The 19255-nt window shown below is 43.4% G+C and overlaps 1 protein-coding gene across 35 annotated transcripts in view; it reads right to left on the reverse strand.

Moving 5' to 3' along the window:
- Positions 1 to 19255, reverse strand: part of LOC112922739 (kinesin-like protein KIF16B) — a 314279-nt gene that overhangs the window by 15085 nt on the left and 279939 nt on the right. The gene's annotated exons all lie outside the window — the stretch shown is intronic.

The raw sequence follows: 19255 nt of genomic DNA on the forward strand, positions 1-19255 counted from the left end.
TCTCTGTGGCACAGAGCTCTGACTCATGGCCACATGGCCTCGGGTCCCCCTGCAGAGGATGCCCAGAGAAATAACAACGTGGTGCCTGGGGTTGGAGTGGGGGAGGGGTCTGCTTTCCAGCAAGAGCGGCACTAGTTAAGATTCTGTTTTTTAACAAGTCATTTCCTCCCAACTTACTTATTAAATAGAAAGTTGATTAAAAGGAGGCAAAAAAAAAAAAAAAAAAAAGGCTAGGCATCTGTACAATGCTAAATGTGCTGCTGATGCGCATTTTTAAATGGTTACCGTCACTGTCTGCTTTGGATCCTTCTTATAAACTAAAGGAAGAGAAACACTGAGGACAAGAGGGTCAGTTCCAAAAAACTAATATTTTCAAATCATTCTGCAAAACCTATAATCCTCAATGAAAAGAAATTCTTACTAAGATTAATTGCTCTGAATCCTTGGCACTGCCCCTCCCCCTGCCACACGTGTTTGTCACAGCATTCGCTGCCTTTTCTGGCACCCAGCAAGCAAAGCATGTCTGGGACAAGGATCTCAGATGCTGGGATGGAATCAGGCGGGCTGCTGGCAGGATGTATTAAAGGAAAAGAGGACACACAAAAATAGTTAATATTTTTCAGGTCAGGCAAATGTTATTTATAACAGAATGGGACCGAATACAGGGGGTAGGGGTGGAGGTGGAATGGGAGGGAGTAAGCCTAAATCTTTATTTCTGACTCAGCTTGTTTCAGATTGTTATAAACAATCCTATCACAAACCTTGAAATTAAATGTAACAATTATGGACTTTGAGTAACAAAGAAATTTGTCTGAGGCCTCAGAAGCAGTGGTTCCCAGTCAGGGGTGATTTGTACCCTTGAAGACATACAACAGTGTCTGGAGACATTTCTGACTGACTGTCCCTCTGGGCTGGGGGTATATCCAGGTGCATCCTACGATGCACGCATTATCACAATCCTAATGTCATCGTGCCATGACTGAGAAACCTTGGCCCAGGGAGTGGAATTCAGCTTCCTCTATGAACTGCCAGCCTGAAATCTACTTCTGAAGGATGGCACTCTGCTGGAGGAAAATTCATCAGTTACTTTCTTAAATGTAATAATGAAGATTATCAATAATTAACGTTTGTATAGTAATTTGTAGTTTCTAAAAATCTTCTAATTTCTTATTGCTGCACAGTCACTGCACATTCCTCAGACAATCTGATGAGTCCTGACACATGCATATGCCCAGGAAGCCATCCCCAAAGCAGTGGAACAAAACGCTCATACCATGCCCCCAAATTTCTGAACTCACCTAATTTTATGTTATCATCGTACTTGGCCTGGAATTACCTGCTTTTATTACTGTCAAACCCATTTTCGGGTAAGGATCCTGTTGCAGAAATGAGCAAGGCTACTAATCAGAAGAGGGGATTTAAAAACAAGTGTTTTTAACTCAGACTGTCTTTTTTTGTTCAATATACCTAAGATACTGGTCTCACAGTAATCTCTCAGGAAAGGAGCTTGAAAGAGCAATCAGGTGGAGGCAAGAAGGTGCCAAAACCAATTGCTGAAAAATGAAGATCTTACACCAGGACTTATTTGTATCAATGGCAAAAGGGAACCGTACTTCAACTTTGCTGGGGGAAGGGAGGCTGAGAATTGCAACTTTAGAGGGACCCGCAGTCCAGTCAATATGGATAGAGTGCACATCTGAGCCCACACCCAGCCAGCCAGCCAATGCTTGCAAATGCGATAAATGTAAGTGAGCAAATGGACTGTTGTTGACAGGTCAAGAGTGAAGTGTTTGGGACAAGGATGATAAGGAACTTGTGCACTGGAGCATGGGGCTGCAACTCTTCCAAGATGAACAGAGCCAGGCGACTGAGCAGGCATCAAATCCATAGCTTCCATGCAGCCCCTACTCCCCTCTCCCACAGGCCACACCAATGTGCAGACTAATGCTCACAACCAACTTGCAGACTAATGCTCACAACCAACTTGCCTTCAAGATGAATTCTGCCAGAATGTGAAGAATTCACATCTGGGAACTGGTATCCTACCAACATTTGTCATAATTAGTTCACAAAGTGGGGTAGGGGGCTTTAAAGGGCCAGTAGAGGCCAAAGAGTATAAAGAAAAGTGAAAGTTAAAAACATAAATAGAAGAAAAAGTATCTGACATACCTTCCCCGCCAGGACACCACTATCAAGAGAACAGTAAACTAGGTGTAAGTAGGGCCTTTTTCTTTAAACGAACTCACTAGCATGTCTCCATGGAAACTAGAGGTAGAAGGATCTCATTCAATGAATTGTAAACATTACAGGAGAGTTTTTACATTATAAACAAAACCTCTGCTTAGCAGGACTGGGCAGCCTGGGTACCCTTTACTTAGACTGCTTCCTTGGCCAAAGAAATGCTTTGATCAGAAGGTATTCTTTGCAGTGAGCTCGTGTCTGAGAGAGTCACGGTAGCCCTGGTGATGTGTCCAGAGCCACATGCCTGCAACGGGCTGGCCAAATTCCTTCTGGTGAATGACAAAACCAAAGGACTAGGTATAGGGCTGGGGACAGAAGACAACTAAACTTCCAGAAGGTTCTTGAGGTCACAGGCAGCAGCTCATTTTTCTTTGTAACTCCCACCATGCCTGACACACCATTGAGCTTGGGAGAAGTGCTTGGAAGGAACCCTGATGATTGATTCTGAGGCGTTAATTTTTAAAAATTCAGGGGTACACAGAGAAAACAGCACACATGCACAGCCAAATGAAACTTCAAAAAGTGGACACCCCTGTGTGATCAGCACCTAGGTAACAACAAGACAGCACTGCTAGTGCTCCCATACTCTCTCACGATCCTTTCCCCAAGAATAAGGCTATCCTATCTTTTCCTGACTTCTCCTACTGTCGATTAATTTTGCCAGTTTTTGAACCTTGTGTTAATAGAATCACAGAGGATACTCTCTTTTGTGTTTGGCCCTCCTATGCTTCACATGGTGTACATGACATTCACACACCCTTTTAGGTATAGTTGCAGTTTGTTCATTCTCACTGCTGTATAATATTCCTCATGTGAACATGCCTATTGCCTGCTTTGCACAAACAGGCACACAGGATGACTGGTTTGGTTCTTCTGTTTGAGCTCTTCTTCAGAAATGCAATGTGCCCCTACACAATGGTGTCTGGTGAATCAGGTTTATTGCTCTCACTCCAGTAAAGAAATTCTCCCTTAGGATTTTAGGCTCAGGCCAAGATCAGCCAATGAACTAGAACTCTATTATTATGTCTGTTTAATATACATTATAATTATATATAATATACGTATATAAATACACACATATTTACATTAGTCATTTATGTTGCTTGGGCTCACAGTGTTTTCTACAGCACCTGTGGCTGAATGGAAAAAAATTACAGTTCTTCCTGTCAAAGCTATCCCCCTTTTTATTGTCTAACTCTTCCTGGTATGTGAAAAATAAGTCAAGGAGCCAAGCTGCATCCCCAGGGTATTTCACTTTATAAAAAAATACTATCAAAAAAAAAAGTATTACAAAAAATTGAAGAACATAAGCAGTTTAAGTGGCTTATCAGGGTCAGAAGGACAAAATAGGAAAAGGATTTGTGAAATCCAATATCCAATTTCTATTTCTTTCACATGGTATTTCTCCGGAAGGAAGGAAGGAAGGAAAGAAAGAAAGAAAGAAAGAAAGAAAGAAAGAAAGAAAAGAAAGAAGGAAGGAAAAGAAAGAAAGAAAGAAAGAAGTGAGAAAGAAGAAAGAAAGAAGAAAGAAAGAAAGAAAGAAAGAAAGAAAGAAAGAAAGAAAGAGGCATATTTAAATCTCTGTAGCTATTAGGAACCACAGAAGGCCAGCAACCTTTGCCCACCCTGGAGGTGAGTATCTCACCCAAGTCTGCTTCATCAAGCACTTGGATCAGGGCCAGTGTGAACAGGCCATTGCACCCACTACCATTGTGCACATTTCAGGCCTGCCTTGCCCAGGGTAGCTGGAGAATGAAAGTCAGTTTAAACCAAATCCTTTACCAATAAGATTGCAACCCTGCAGGACAGAGCAAGGGGGGTGGGGCAGGTACTGGGAGAGGGGCTGGGTATGAGTGATGGCGGGAAGGGCAGGGGCCACACGGAGATGGAGGGGCTTGCTGAGGAAAAGGGAAACGATGGAGGGTATGGATGGAGGGAGAACAGAAGACACAGGGGAGAGAAGGAAACAGCACAGCAATATTGGCGACCAAACTCTGGGAGCTATCAGTTTGGCAAGACAAAAAAGATTTAAGAATGGTAAGAAACAGATGAGACATTTATTTAGGTTATTTACTTTTTGCTACTTGGACCAACACTGAATTATAAAGTGTTTTCTTATTGATACTTTCAGGAAATCCAGTTTAGATGGCTGATCTTAAAGGCATAGTTCAGGACTGAAGCAGAGAATCTTGATTCCGTAATATGCCTTTCTTTTATAGTGTGCAGGAGTATCTTCCTGTTTTTTAAAGTCAGTCTATGCAGGGGTTGTGGGGGGTGGGGTAGAAGTAACCAGGACAGACAGGCCCCCTGGGTCTATTCCAATCAGTGTTAAATAGGCATGTGCTTTAACTCCCATCCCCAAACAAGACAAAATCCTACAGGGGACCAGGAGCTTTTTAAGAGAAGGTCAAAAGAGCACAGGAATAACGAAGGACATACAGCCTGTCCCGGAGATCCACGCCGGGCTCCTGACCTCTTCTTTCCAAAGCGGTGCTCTTCTTCAACTCATCCCTGCCAAGACCCTGAGGACTGTCTCCCACGTGCACACAACAGGCTGACTAGCCCCCATCTGGTTACTTTTACAAGGGGGCTATTTATCAAGGGCCTGCAGTGTTCTAGCCACAGTGAGAACTTCTCATGGTATATCTCATTTAACTATCACAACTTTATGAACTGGGACCGTAATTATCCCATCTTCTAGATGAAGAAACTGAGGACCAGGAGGCTGAAGTAATGCCCTGAAGGTCACAGAGCATAGAAGTGGGAGTGCCAGCACACACATCCATATCTGCCAGCCCCAGGGACTGGGTATCAATCAGCAGCCTGCTGTCCAGTCTACCATTCCCCTATTTTCCTTTTGGCCACCCCCCACCTCCTGAGCACTGCCATCTTTACCAGGTAAAGCCATCTACACTGAGCCAGATATGTTTGTTGCCTTTCCCAGACCTAAGGCTGCTCTCACAGAGACTGGGAGGCTCTGGGTTCTTTCGGGTTAAGTTCTATGCAAACATGGGAATGGGGAAAAAGATCTCTTGTGGTGAGGCTTATACTCTACACAGAGTCCAATGTAGCTGTGCTCACGCTTCCATATCTTCCTTACAGAGCCTTGTGGGCACTGGCCATTTTGTAACTGCCCTGCTTCCTTTCTCCTTCCCAAATAGCACTCAGATTCCCTTCTGAAAAAGTATCTTTCCCCTTCTTTGGGGATTGGTTACCTGGCAGACATAGGACAAAGGACTGGTGAATTGTTCCTGTTCATATTCTGGGATGGACACCCCATGGCCAAAAAGCCTAATGAAGATACCACTTGGCATCTGCTGGAACCAAGCTCTTCCAGATTGCACAGCCACTAGTACAGGGTGTTTTCAAGAGTGTAAGAAATTCAGGGAACTCTCAGAGGGCCAGCTGCGGGAGAGCCTTTGGTCTCGCCACTCCCAAGCCCAGGAGTGGAGGAATCCGTGTGTTGACAATGGCCACAGTGATTTTGTATTGTTTGCAAACAAGTTAATGAACAATAAGCCCTGTCGTGCTGGCAGGTGGCAGGCACCAGTCTGAGTCAGAGGAAACCTTCCACCTATCCCACATACAAGCTCCTCAGGGGGCTAGTTTGAAGTCAGATCAAGATCTGCACAGGGCACCCTGCTCTTAGGAAAAGGTCAATCCTAGGAGGCTTTAGTGAGTAACATTTCAGATGTGTCAGCACATCCTAGTGGTACATCCCCGGCCAAGCACTAACCTGGAAGGTTCCTGCCCCAAACCCTGATATACACACAGGCCAATCTCAAAATTCCAACACCATTTCAAAACAACATTATTAATCTTTTGAACCAAAACACAGGCTAAAATGGTCTATTGGCTGTGTTAATGAGTTCTGAAAGGTGAAACACACTCCCTACAGCAATACAGAACAATTCAGCAAGAATTTAGTCAATTATTTTAGAGCTTTAGCCTGGCACCTCAATCAATACACCACATTAGGAAGAAAAAATTGAAAATATAATGTGCTGCTACATGCTATTTTCATTTTTATTTCATTTTTTTAAAAGATTTTATTTATGTATTCATGAGAGACAGAGAGAGAGAGAGAGAGGCAGAGACATAGGCAGAGGGAGAAGTCCCATGTGGGGAACCCGATGTGGGACTTGATCCTGGGATTCTGTGATCATGCCCTGAGACGAAGGCAAACGCCCAACCACTGAGCCACCCAGGCGTCCCTTTTATTTCATTCTTGATGAAGGTCATTATATTAACATGATTCATGTGTGACCTACAATACAATTTCTGTCTCCACTCTGGCTGAAAGTACTTCAATTACTATGACAACCTAGCTAAAAGCTGGCCTTAAGAGCCTCTGCTGGGTTATTCTTTTCAACTCAGGAGCTTCTGGATGAAATGCTAATCTAGTCATAGAGGCCATGCACTCTCTAGTCCATCCATGCAAAGATCAGCAGCAAGTTAAATAAGGTGGTACTTCCCATCTTGCAGCCATTTCCTTAATCTGAAATCTAGAAAGGAGGGAAGATGGAGTGGCATCCACGCTCGGCAAACAGTATGAACAGGGGAGCCAGGCCAGCAGGTAAAGGGCTCTGTGTGAGGAACAGCAGGACCTGAAGGAAAACATGGAGGGCCCTGCACCTGGATTTGAGTCTGCAGGCACGCTGTACAAAGCACTTCCCAGTTCATGAGCTCAAGGAGAGCATGAAGATATATATGCTGAGGAGGAGGACCAGGTATGCATATCCTGTTTACAGGGGAGGAAAACTGAGATCCTAAGAGGCAGTGACTTAGCCAACATCAAATGGCTCTTCAAATTCAGAAGAAAGTCAGATGGCCTAATATAATTCACAAGGTACAATCCCTTAAGCATGAAATGTAAGGAGTCAATGTAAATGCAGCCCTTTATTGAGCCCATGCTCACAGAATTTGCCACCGTGTGTGTGTGTGTGTGTGTGTGTGTGTGTGTGTGTGTGTATAGAGAACATGTGGGAGGGACACCTGGGTGGCTCAGTGGTTTAGCGCCTGCCTATGGCCCAGGGCGTGATCCTGGAGTCCTGGAATCGAGTCCCACGTCAGGCTTCCTGCATGGAGCCTGCTTCTCCCTCTGGCTGTGTCTGCCCCTCTCTCTCTCTCTCTCATGAATAAATAAATAAAATCTTAAAAAAAAAAAGAGAGAGAGAGAGAGAACATGTGCGAATGAGAGTAGTGCCTCAGAAGCACTGGAAAGACCTTACCTTATTATTTTTGGTTCCTTTCCTTCTGTTTTAATTACCAATGGGATAAAGTCAGGACTATTTTATGTTATTAAAAAGCTTGCTAATAAGGTTCATGACTGTAACGGCAAACTGCTGCTTCCTTCGTGGCCACGTACCACCCAGCTGTGTCACTCTCATGATTTCTCATTTCACAAAATTTTAACATAAATTCATGATTTAAAGTTATTGAAATCATTAAAATGTGCTTTAAAAATGTAGTAGGGCCTTATCCACGTTTCCACTGTAACATATTAACAGGGAAGACAGTTTGCTGGAATTCCTCATTTCCAGAAGTCATTAGCCATGGTGGCAGCTTAAAGATAACGATCAGTCTAATAAGACTTAGAGGTTTCATTTACCTTGCAGCAGTTGGAAAATTCATCCTTGACTGACAGGCTCTGAAGACAGATCAAGCCAGGATGGAGACACGCTGGGATATTTTCAGACCCGAGAGAGGTCTGGTTACCAATGACTATGGGTCATGAATCAACCCAGTGGGGTCAATATTCACTCACTCAAGTCTTCCCAGTTTCAAACTCTCATAAATTCTAGTTGTGTCAACCAGAACTCTGTCTGGCTATTTAGGAATTCTAAAATTTGTCTCCACTGGATCAAAAATGCTGGCTTCCTTTCCTGATGTGCCCCTAAATGTCCTCCACACTCTGATGAAATTAGGACAGTCTAAGTAACTCATCCATCCACCACAGTTACCACATACCTGCTCTACTTGGAGCTGTGTGCCAGGCACTGGGTGTCCAATGTTGAATATACAGACACAAAACCTGTGCTGCCCTGTACCATGTCTTCATTGTTTGGAATCGTTCATCTAAATCCTACTTGTCTTCTAAGGACTGGATGAGGTTTGTTCTTTGTTGGCTCTTCTCTCTCGAGACTTCATTCATGCGCCCAACAGATATTTATTGAGAGCTTTCTACGTGCCAGTACTGCTGAGGATTCAGTAGTGAATAAGATCATTTCCTGTCCTGAGTAAAGCATAGGTATTCCAAGGAGTTGGATAGGTAAACCACTGATTAATATATGGCTACATATTCTAAACAGGAATAAGATGCTTTTGGAACACACAGAAAAAGGCATCCAGCCTAGTTCTGGGAACTGGTGACATTTAGGCCAAGAGCTGAGGGATGAGTAAGAATCAGACAGGGGAAAATACTGGCGGAAGATACCTGAAGGAAGCCTATTCCAGTGGGGAGAGCATGTGCAAAGCCTCAGAGCGAGGATGCACAGCTTGGGGGTCCTACCAAGAGTTCAGCATGACTGGACTGCATGCACACTCTTAGCAGAGGGATATGCTTCTCGAATGCACTGCTTGCCATCTTGGTCTCTCTACTGGTCTTCACACTGGAGGTCCTGTACTGTGCTCTGGCAATGTCTCTTCTCTCAGATCCATGGATCCTTTCAGGCATTCTGGGTAGAGCCTGTGCTTGCTTATTTTCACCAAGAGAACACAGTGGTGGTAAAGCTGACAGTGAAGAAGTCACCTTGCAGGCTCTGGTGCCCTAGTGGGCCCAGTCCTTGGTGGCACCATGATCAGAATGTGGTCATATAAGGGGCCTGACCTGATACCTGACACTTGGAAAAGATGAACCACTCAGCAGAGCCCTGCCCAAATTCTAGAACCACAGCATCATAAGCAATAAAATGGTGGTTGCTTTAAGGAAGTTCAGTTTTGGAGTAGTTTATTACATGGTGATAGATAACCAAAATACATGTGTGTGTGGGAAGAAGGTAAGAGATGAGGGTGTCAATGAAATTAGTCAAAGCAGAATAGAAAAGTCTTTGGTTTTTATTTATAACTTATGACTAGCCATAAATCACAGTCCCATTCTACTACATGCTAACCTCTCCCAACCTCTTTAGTATTTCTAATGAATAATTCTGTCTTAGCAGCTACTTCTTTTCTATTCATCCCAGGTTTTAAAGTAAATACTTGAAATAAGTAGTCATCATTTGAAATATGACATTTATTTCTTGATTTTATAAAGAATTTTGAGAGCTCCCAGTTAAAATTCATCAGGGTGAAAATGTTAGTCTGTGATTACAGAATCGGAACTATTCATTACAGCTATTCAGAGAATCTTCTTTATGAGCTTAATGACATAAGCATATTGTATTGAATTATTATGGTACTGCATCAATTGGACTCATAAATTTAATATACTCAGTCTGGTTCACATATTCTAATAAAATCCAGTGAGCTTTAAAACTTTTAAAAGGAATATGCATTTAAAGTCATGTGATATTCAATTTTTACAAGTCAGCATTCCTGCGTGGGGTACTAAGCATAGCTTCAGTGATTCTGATCACCTGGCCTGGTAGACCAGCAAGCTGAAGGGGAGATTTCCACCCCCATAAGCAAACAGGCCACAAAGAAAGCCCCAAATCTGCTCAGACTGTGAAGCTGGTTGAGCTCTTCTCCAAAACCTAAGTCGATACCAGGCCCACCTTTTAGGCTCATGGAGGCAAGAAAGTAACGAAATTCAGGCTGCATCTTGAGCCACAAGCAAGGGCATGTGCGCTATAAGGAAGCAGGCCAACCACTTCCAGAAGGTCTGAAAGGCCCTACTCTCCACCTCATTTGGTTGAAGCAAAATATGGGAGGATACGCTCTGTGGGAGAAGTGCAGGTTCCAGGGCTCACCCTGGTTCTTTGACTTTTGCTTAGTGGATCTGGGCTAAGAGACTGGTAACGGCTCCACAAAGAGGCACAGCACCTCAACGGTCTCCACATCTGGGCGGGGAAAGTAGAAGAGCAGCCTGGAGGCTCACCTGGCAGTGCAGACCACATGATTGCTGGAGTCCAACCCTCCCATCATGAGCCACCTGCTGGGACACCCAGTCATGCAGGAGCCACCACACTGGGCACAGGGATGTTACAGCACTGGGGTTCGGATTAAGTCCCTGAACTCCTCTGCACCTCAGTTTCTTCTCCTGACAATATCATTGTTTTAGATCAGAAGATGAAATGAGCTGTGTTTGTGAGGTGCGTGGGGCAGGGTCCAATTCACAGCATGCATTTATTAAGTAGGTGACATTATTATCTACATGGCTTTGTCCTCATGGAGTTAATCTGCAAATATATTTTTTTCTTCTTTTTTAGATGTTAGAGACACATGGGCTTAAAATGTGGAAGTATTTAATGCTTTAATGTTTCCTCCTTCAAAGGAAAGTGGAAGACAGCAAGTCTGGAATGGCTTTCTTCCAAAGTCACCTCATATCATATACTCAGATACTGGCAGACCCTTCATTTTAAAAATGCTTTAAAGTAAGGAAGAATTAATGGGTTTCTCAAAATGCGGAACTGTAATCATAAATTTAAAAATCTAGGCTAAAAAAAAATCTAGGCTACACCAGGTAAATTAACGATGCCCACAAAAATTTAAAGAAACATTTTGGATTCTGAGATTCTGGAAAAATACCATCTGGGGCCAAAAATAACTATTCTATGTTTCTCAGCTCATGATTCTTCCTTGCAGGAACCTTCAAAGAGGTTCCTGACATTCTGAGACAGAATGACTGCTCCAAATGACCAATTTTAACTGACAGACTTTCAAATGAGAATCTTGCTATGTGGTAACCCTCTTGGCTATAATGTACTTAAACTCAAAGAATCAGGTCCCCAAAAGCTTATCAAGAAGTAATGCACACTGACTTTGGTGTCCCAAAGTCTCCCTCTTAGTAGAAGGCACTTGGAGGCATTGTGATGCTTCAGGAACCCTTAATGATATCTTGCTCCTTCCTACCATCTGTGCCTGGGGTTGAGCACAACCATCCTCCCCTTTAATGTCTGACCTGAGGTCACTTATATATTGGTGGTAACTTTTCTCAGCCTGGCCTGGGACCAGGCCATCACTGAATACCAATGAGTCCCTGAATTCCAGGGCAAGGGGGTCAGCTCTTAAGACCAGGAGGGAAGACCCACTGCCCCTTTTGTGTTCTGTGGACTAGCGGGATCCTGATGATCCCTGTGGGACTATTTGCCTTGCAGATTATCATCCTGCCCTGAGAATTATTCCTCAGTGTCCACACATTGCCCTACATCCCAGGAGGGAGCCATCCATGGTCATGCCCCAGGTGTGATGAGGCCAGTGGCCCTGAGTGGTATGCCTGTGACCCCTGCCCCTCAAGAGAGGATTAGCTGCGGATTTGGATTATCCACACCAATGATCCCCTTCACTGGGGACAATGATGGAGGCTTGACTACATCAAGGAAGATGGAGGCAGGGGGAAAAGCCAGACCAAAACTTCTCTAATAATACATTTCTGATTCTAAAAAAGGATGGGATAACTGTAGATTTTTAAAAATTCCTTCACCAAACAGATATCACCCACACAATTAAGCATCTAAGTTAAAAAAGAAATTTATATATATAGATACACACACACACATCCCTCCTGCACAGCACTTTGCTCATAAAAGACACTCACCATTAGGTGCTTGATACAATGAATATTAGGTAACCGTAATAAATCATGATGAACAATGAGAAGCCTGGGTTTTCTCTCTTTAGATCTTCCCTTGCAGCAAAATTTCACAGATTTATAGTATTTTCTCTCTTCTGAACAAAGGAAGTTTACTAAATTACTGTGGAGAGGAAGTCTATCAAATCTTAATTTATGCTTCAAAGCCAAACTTTAGGAATTCTTCAAACTGTCTTGGCTCCTCTTCAAATCTGAGGAGTCGCTGCAGAAGAGAAGTTGGGAATGTTGCCGGGTTTTAGCGATTAAACAGGGCTTCCTTGGATACTCGTGACTGGCTTTGTTAACCACCAAATGAACCTGAACCCATGTAAGCACCAGTCTTTCAGTCGTCAAAACTTTTATCACTGAGATTGTCCTCAGCTGAGAGGCTCTGAAAGCAATGTGGTGTAAGTTAAAGATGAGGACTGGCAAAATGTGGACAGAAGATCTCACAGATCAAAGGGAAACTGCTCCAGCTGGGGGACGGTGGAGAGAGCTATGGGGCCATTTAATCTATGAAATAGTGGACTAATTTGGGCTAATTTGACGTGCAGTTTCTCCCACAAAGAAACTGCCTTTCAAAGCAAGAAATGTCAGTTTGTGTTTGAGCTATGACTCGGATATGCCCAGATTCTTTCATTATAAGAAATTGTAAATAAATGCGGTTTTGGCAACTGCACGATAAGTAGCATAAATAGAAAAGATAAGGTGAATCAGCAGCAACTAGTACCAAGAAGCATAGATATCCCAGCCTATGGAGATAGTTTGAGCAGATGGTCTTCGCTGCTTGTAGCACTTATCCACAGAGCTCTGAAATAAAAGCCCCACAATCCACTAGAGCTTTGTTTTCAGTCGGCTAAAAAAATCCACTGAGAAAAAGGGTGATGGCTTCATTGACTGCCATTTTCAACTTTGATTAATAAGGGCTTTCCTGATTTTAGTATCAGTTTCTCAATTTTACTTATAATAATACGAAGCAGGTGATTGATCTCAATTAGAAAACAAAGCCAAAGTCGTCTTTTTTTTTTTTGGTTGCCTGGAATGAATTATATGTAAATGTAACAGCAGGACAGTGAATTCCTGGGAACAGAAATAAGTCTATCTAAAAGTGGATGTGAGCTTTACATGGTCAAACAATGAAGACAAAAAGGTGTATAAAATTGGAGCAAACCCATTTCTTTCTCCCAAATACGGTTTCAAAGGCTGCAACTTATGCTATGATTCATTACTGCTATGAAATGTAAGTGACACAGAAAAAAAGGGGGGGATTGTCAAAGGCAAAACCATAACTACCTGAATTCTAAAATAAAGATGAGGGGTTTTTTTTCCTAAAGATTTATTTATTCATGATAGACAGAGAGAGAGAGAGAGAGAGAGAGAGAGGCAGAGACACAGGCAGAGGGAGAAACAGGCTCCAAGCAGGGAGCCCGACGCGGGACTCGATCCCGGGACTCCAGGTTCGCGCCCTGAGCCAAAGGCAGGCGCCAAACCGTTGAGCCACCCAGGGATCCCAAGATGCAGTTTTCAAAAGCAACGAAAAGACAGTAGAGAGGATCACTGGCAAAGGCTACATGAGCACATTTAGGAAAAGCACAATTCATGGGGCGCCTGGATGGCTCAGGTGGTTAAGCATCCGACTCTTGATTTAGCTCAGGTCATGATCTCAGGGTGTTGGGATCAAACCCCGAATTGGGTTCTGCACTGTGTGCAGAGCCTGCTTAAGATTTTCCCTCTGCCCCTCCCCCATCTCCCTCTATCTCTCTATCAAAAAAAGGGCACAATTTACTTGGAAAACAAATCTAAATAAATGGACTAAAGGAAACTGAAGTATCTTTGAGAAAGTCTAATTCAAATTTATGAGAGAAAGGATGATTCCCAAATGTTGATATAAACAGTAAGCAGAGGGCTAGGAGAGACTGAACAGAGAAAACTTTTTTTTTTTAAGATTTTTATTTATTTGAGAGGAGAGAGCGCGCATGCATGCACAGCAGGGGAGAGGGGCAGGGGGAGAAGCAGACTCCCTGCTGAGCCAGGAGCCTCAATGCAGAACTCAATCCCAGGATCCTGGGATCATGACCTGTGCTGAAAGCAGACGCTAAACTGACAGAGCCACCTCGGTGCCTGAAAGTGGTTCTTAAAATACACAGATGCACAAGAAGAATTTGCATGTCTTTGGTCTTTTGGAATAAAGGGAGTGTGTGAAGAGGAACTGTACAGATGTCAATGGAAATAAACATAAGTGAATAGTTCAGGAAGTAAGAGACTACACCTTTAGGTTCATAACAGCACCAGAAGATGCAAAAGTAACAAGCACAATGTTAAACAAGGGAAAGAAGAACGACATGGATCACATTGCACAGTGCCTCTCAAACACTTTGTGGAGCAGGACCAACTGAAGGGAGCAGAGGAGAAGAGATAGATAAAAAGAAATGGAAAACAGACACAGGAAAATTCAAGGAGGATCCAACCAGAGGGTTCAACAGAGACAAATGGGATTCTAGAAACAAACAATAGGATACAAAACTTTATAGAGGGAAATCATCATGAAAACTGCTTAGAAATGATGGACGTGAGAGAGAATTGCACATGGAGTATCCTGCAGAACTGAGGTGCTCCTCACCAATGTGGAGCCATGAAAACTCAGAACCCTGGGGACAGAGGAAGGCTCTACAAGCATTTGGTAGGGGTGACGGACGTACTATGTCACACACAAAGGACTAAGAATAGGGGTGCCTGGATGGCTCCATTGGTTAAGAGTCTGCCTTTGACTCAAGTCATGATTGTAGGGCCCTGGGATCAAGCTCTGCATTGGGCTCCGTGCTCAGCAGAGAGACTGCTTCTCCCTCTCCCTCTCCTTCTGTTCCTCTCCCTCCACCCCTCCCCACTTTGCTCTCTGTTCTCTCTCTCTCAAATAAATAAATACAATCTTTAAGACAAAAAACCCCACAATGGATCAAGAATCAAATTGGCTTTGAACTGCTTCACAGCAGCACTGGGGTAGAAGACAATGAAGCAATCCCCTTGAAATTCTGAAAGAAGATGGTTTCCAACTAATGTATATATCCAGCCAGTGTGTGTGTGAAAGACATATTCAGAGATATCTCTTGAAATTTACCTCTTACATATGGTCTCAGGAAGCTACTACAGATGTGCTCCATCAAAATCAGGCAGTAAATCGAGAAAGGAAAACATGGGCACAGGAAGCAGGGGAAATAATTCAAGAGATAGCAAAAGACAACGGAGATGGAAGGTTTAGAGTACCTGTGGCTCAATCTGACTAGAAGAGACAAGAAGTTTCCAGAAGAGAGGCCTTCAAGGAGACTGTGTTCATGAAATATTTGATGGTCTCAATGTTTCCAGGAGATGCATACAACTGACCAAGCATTTGAAGTTGAATTAGTTGATTTTTTTTTATTTCAACAAAACTGCAGTTTTATTTCAGAAAATGTGTTAAAATATATATTTATACATCAATTTCTGACATACACTTAATGTGTTAGTATACACAAAATGCTTTCTCTTGAAACTGTATTTATGAAATGTACATTTTAAATAATCAGTATACACTGCACTTAATCTGCATGTTGCATTTATTAAATACATTAAAATCTGCAATGTAACAAATATGTATGTATGGATATGTAATAACCTGAGCAAAGACTCAAGTTGCTCTTGTACAATCCTGACACACCACTGGGCAGGCTGAGCAGGAGTGGTTGTGTCTCCACATGTTTTAGGATGGTGGCAGGGTGGATGTGTGTATTAGGGGATATTGATAGCACCTCACATTGAAGCACAAATCAGAAAGAAGCAATACATGAATGCAATTTTAGTCTGTAGGAAAATACTGAAAGGTATGGTGAGAATTGCTGCTGGGGAAAGGGGAATGGAGGGTATGCCTGGAAGGCAGAGGGCTGCTTTCCAGAAAAGCCTAGTAGAACTATTTGAGCACATCCATAATTGACACTGATTTAAAAAGAAGTTTTAAAATCTCTCACTGGAAAATGGTCAGAAGGGATATATGCCCAACCAGAAGAGCAATTACCTCTAGGCTACACCTCCATTTGATATCCTATTAAAGCAGAGATGGAGGGGGATTATTTTCAGATGATCTTGGTCGCAGAGGCAAAGGGGCAGGAAAGCAAGAGTGGGAAAAGGAGGTAGCTAGTAGAGGGCCATCGATACTCAGGTTACTATCCAGGGCAGCACTCCGGCCCACTGGGGACACTTTGAGAAACATGCAGAAGGTGCTTCTGAGTCATCTGCAAGGATGGGAGGCAGGCACATTTATCCATACTTTTGTCTCTCACTGTTTGGGAGGTACCTGTAGGCCTCACACCTCTGTCCAACCTCTGGGCTGCAGCCTGAGGGAGGAAGGGGAGAGAGCGCTGGGGTGCTGCGGCACACAGTGGGGTTGTTCTCCACAGCTGTGGCCAGAATTCTGGGAGAGTTAAGGGGACACGGAACAGCACAAGGCACATGTCAGCTATGGGATGGGACTGGGGTTGATGGTGATGAAGAGGGTGCCCTTGGCTCAGTGGTGCCTGATAACCACTCTGGGGAGCCAGAGTATGGGGGTGGGGGTTGTGGGGGGGGTAGCCTTTGCCTTTGGCTCCAGCTGCTTTCTTACCTCCCCAGTGTTCTTACTTATATAGTGTTTAGCATTTTTAGTTTTCTGACAAGGACATTTTGATTTGCAGCAATCTTACTCATTACTTTCCTAAGGATGAACAAGCATTTTTAATGGATTTAAAATGCAAGTCTTATTGCAATCTCAGGCTATGAGACAGAGGTGACTGTAGCTTACACAGGGGCCCAAGAGAGTTCATGGTCAAAATGATTCCAGAGCATTCAGAAGACAAAGAGCTACCCATTAGCTCCCAGCTTGCCCCACATCTTAGCTAACATCCGCTGGGCTGGACTGTGGCATCTCTGCAGGAGCAAGCCAGAATGGCTGCCATCATGAAGGGAACAGGGCTATGCTGCAGTCATTTCCAGGAACTCCTGTGTTTTCTGTTTTCACAAGAATGGATTTTTATTTTATTCTACTACAGTGCTTCTATATATCTATACACAATATTGAGTTATATCTATAATTGACATCTCTCTATATATCTATATCCCATTTCTATATTATACCTATAAATATACTTATAACTATATCTGCATAATATAATCTATAATTAAATCTACATAACTATATCTTATATCATGGTTTACTTCCTTATTTTATAATAATACCTCATTGTATGAGAAATTTCCTACTCCAGTGAGTCCTAACAAGATCGTGACTGCATTTAAAACAATACAGAGGGCGCTAAATGACAATGTGGTCACCTGGCAGTGCCAGGAAGGGATTAAGGGCTCATGGTGGGCCCACTCTTTTATTTACATGGAGGAGGATGTATACAGTGGGGCAAGAGAAAAACAGCCTCTGGCAGAAGGGAGCAAGTGTAACTCAACAGACGGGCGGGGGGGGGGGAGGGGGGCGGGACACTAGCAGAAATTAACAATATAAACATGTCACTATTATATACACAATTCAAAATGGTCACTAATTCCAAAACAACTTTTAAAAATACATTTTATTTATTTGAGAGAGGGAGAGTGAAAGAGAGAACACGAACATGAGCGGGGGACAGGAGAGGGGAAAGGGAGAAGCAGGTTCCAGGTTGAGCAAGGAGCCCGATGCGGGGCTCAATCCCAGGACCCTGAGATCTTAACATAGTTAGGATTATCTTAACATTAACCTAACATGATCCCAGGATCATAACCTGAGCTTCGCAAAGGCGTATGCTTAACAACTGAGCTGCCCAGGAACCACCCCTCAAACAATTTTAATAACATGGGCATAATCAGAAGGTGATCAATGTTTTCTCGACCATCAGCATCTCCTCTCAGGTATGGCTAATCTTTTCCCTACTTTTAGCCGTATTTCTAGCTGAAGCCTCCCCCTGGGGCCTGGAGCTAATTAAGTGTTCCAGCTTAAAAGACCTTTCCTTCTCCCCCATGTTGTGCCACAGCATGATTGTGAGCTGTAAGGGGTGGCAGATGAGAAAATATTAAAATGGTATTTAATTAGGCAGAGTAAACAATAAGGTCAATAGCAACTTGAAGCTGACATCTGTCTCCGAACAAGCAGGCAAGCTACCTCCAGGTATGGGCGACAGAGAAGGGAGCTTAGCTGCAGGCTCCTGGGGTCCATTCCACTTGTAGTATCTACCTCTGTTTCAGAGGCAATGAGACATTTGATAAAAGAAAACAAATAGCGATACCTCACTGTATCTAGGAGGAGAGCAGGAAAAACCCTCCAGCTGTTTAGCACTGCAATGTTCAGGCTTCATTTCATTTTGCTTTTAAAAGTAACCAGGGAAATGAAAAATGTTCTATAGTGAACTCCACGAGCAGGGTGTGCACAGCTTGTAAGCCTGACATCTTGAGTTGTGCTGCATCACTTTCATCTGATGCTATCAACAAACAGGACAGAGCTGGAGAATCTCTTAGGTATTTGTCAAGCCCCAAACATTTTGTAAATGAGCAAGGGCGGGTGGAGAGATGACAGATGTTACTGATTTACTGCTAGGATGGCACATGAAGCGGGATTATACTTGGGGTTAATATCAGAATATCAAAAGCCCCACAAATGGAAAAATGACCAGTGCAGCCGTATCTGGGGTGATCAGAACGGTTTCTGTCACAGTTAATCTTATGCATCAACTAGACTGGGTCATGGGGTGCCCAGATATTTAGTCAAACATTGTGGTTTGTCTGTGAGAGTGTTTTGGGGGTGAGAGTAACACTGGAGTCAACAGGCTAAGTGAAGCAGACACTGTCCTCCCTAATGTGGGTAGCATCAGTCAATCAATGGAAGGCCTGCACAGAACCAAAATAATGGACCCTCCCATAAGTTCAAGGAACTCTGGCCTGACCACACTGAGCTGAGACATTGGTCTTTTCTTGCCAGTGGCGTGAATGGAAAGATCACCACTTTGTGGGTTTCAAAAGTGCTGGATTTCTGAATGGAATTTATACTATCAGCTCTCAGGGTGCTCAGGCCTTTGGGCTCAGACTGGACCACACCATTGGCTCTCCCCAATTTCCACCTTGCTAACTGCAGATGTGGGGATTCCTCAGCCTCTATTATTGTGTGAGCCACTCCTTATAATAAATCTCTTTATACACACACACACACACACACACACACACACACACACACACACACATACCCTAATGGCTCTGTTTCTCTGGAGAACCCCAACTACTCTTGTTTCCAAACTCCAAATT

Source organism: Vulpes vulpes, chromosome 14 (assembly GCF_048418805.1).
Source record: "Vulpes vulpes isolate BD-2025 chromosome 14, VulVul3, whole genome shotgun sequence".
Taxonomy (NCBI): Eukaryota; Metazoa; Chordata; class Mammalia; order Carnivora; family Canidae; genus Vulpes; species Vulpes vulpes.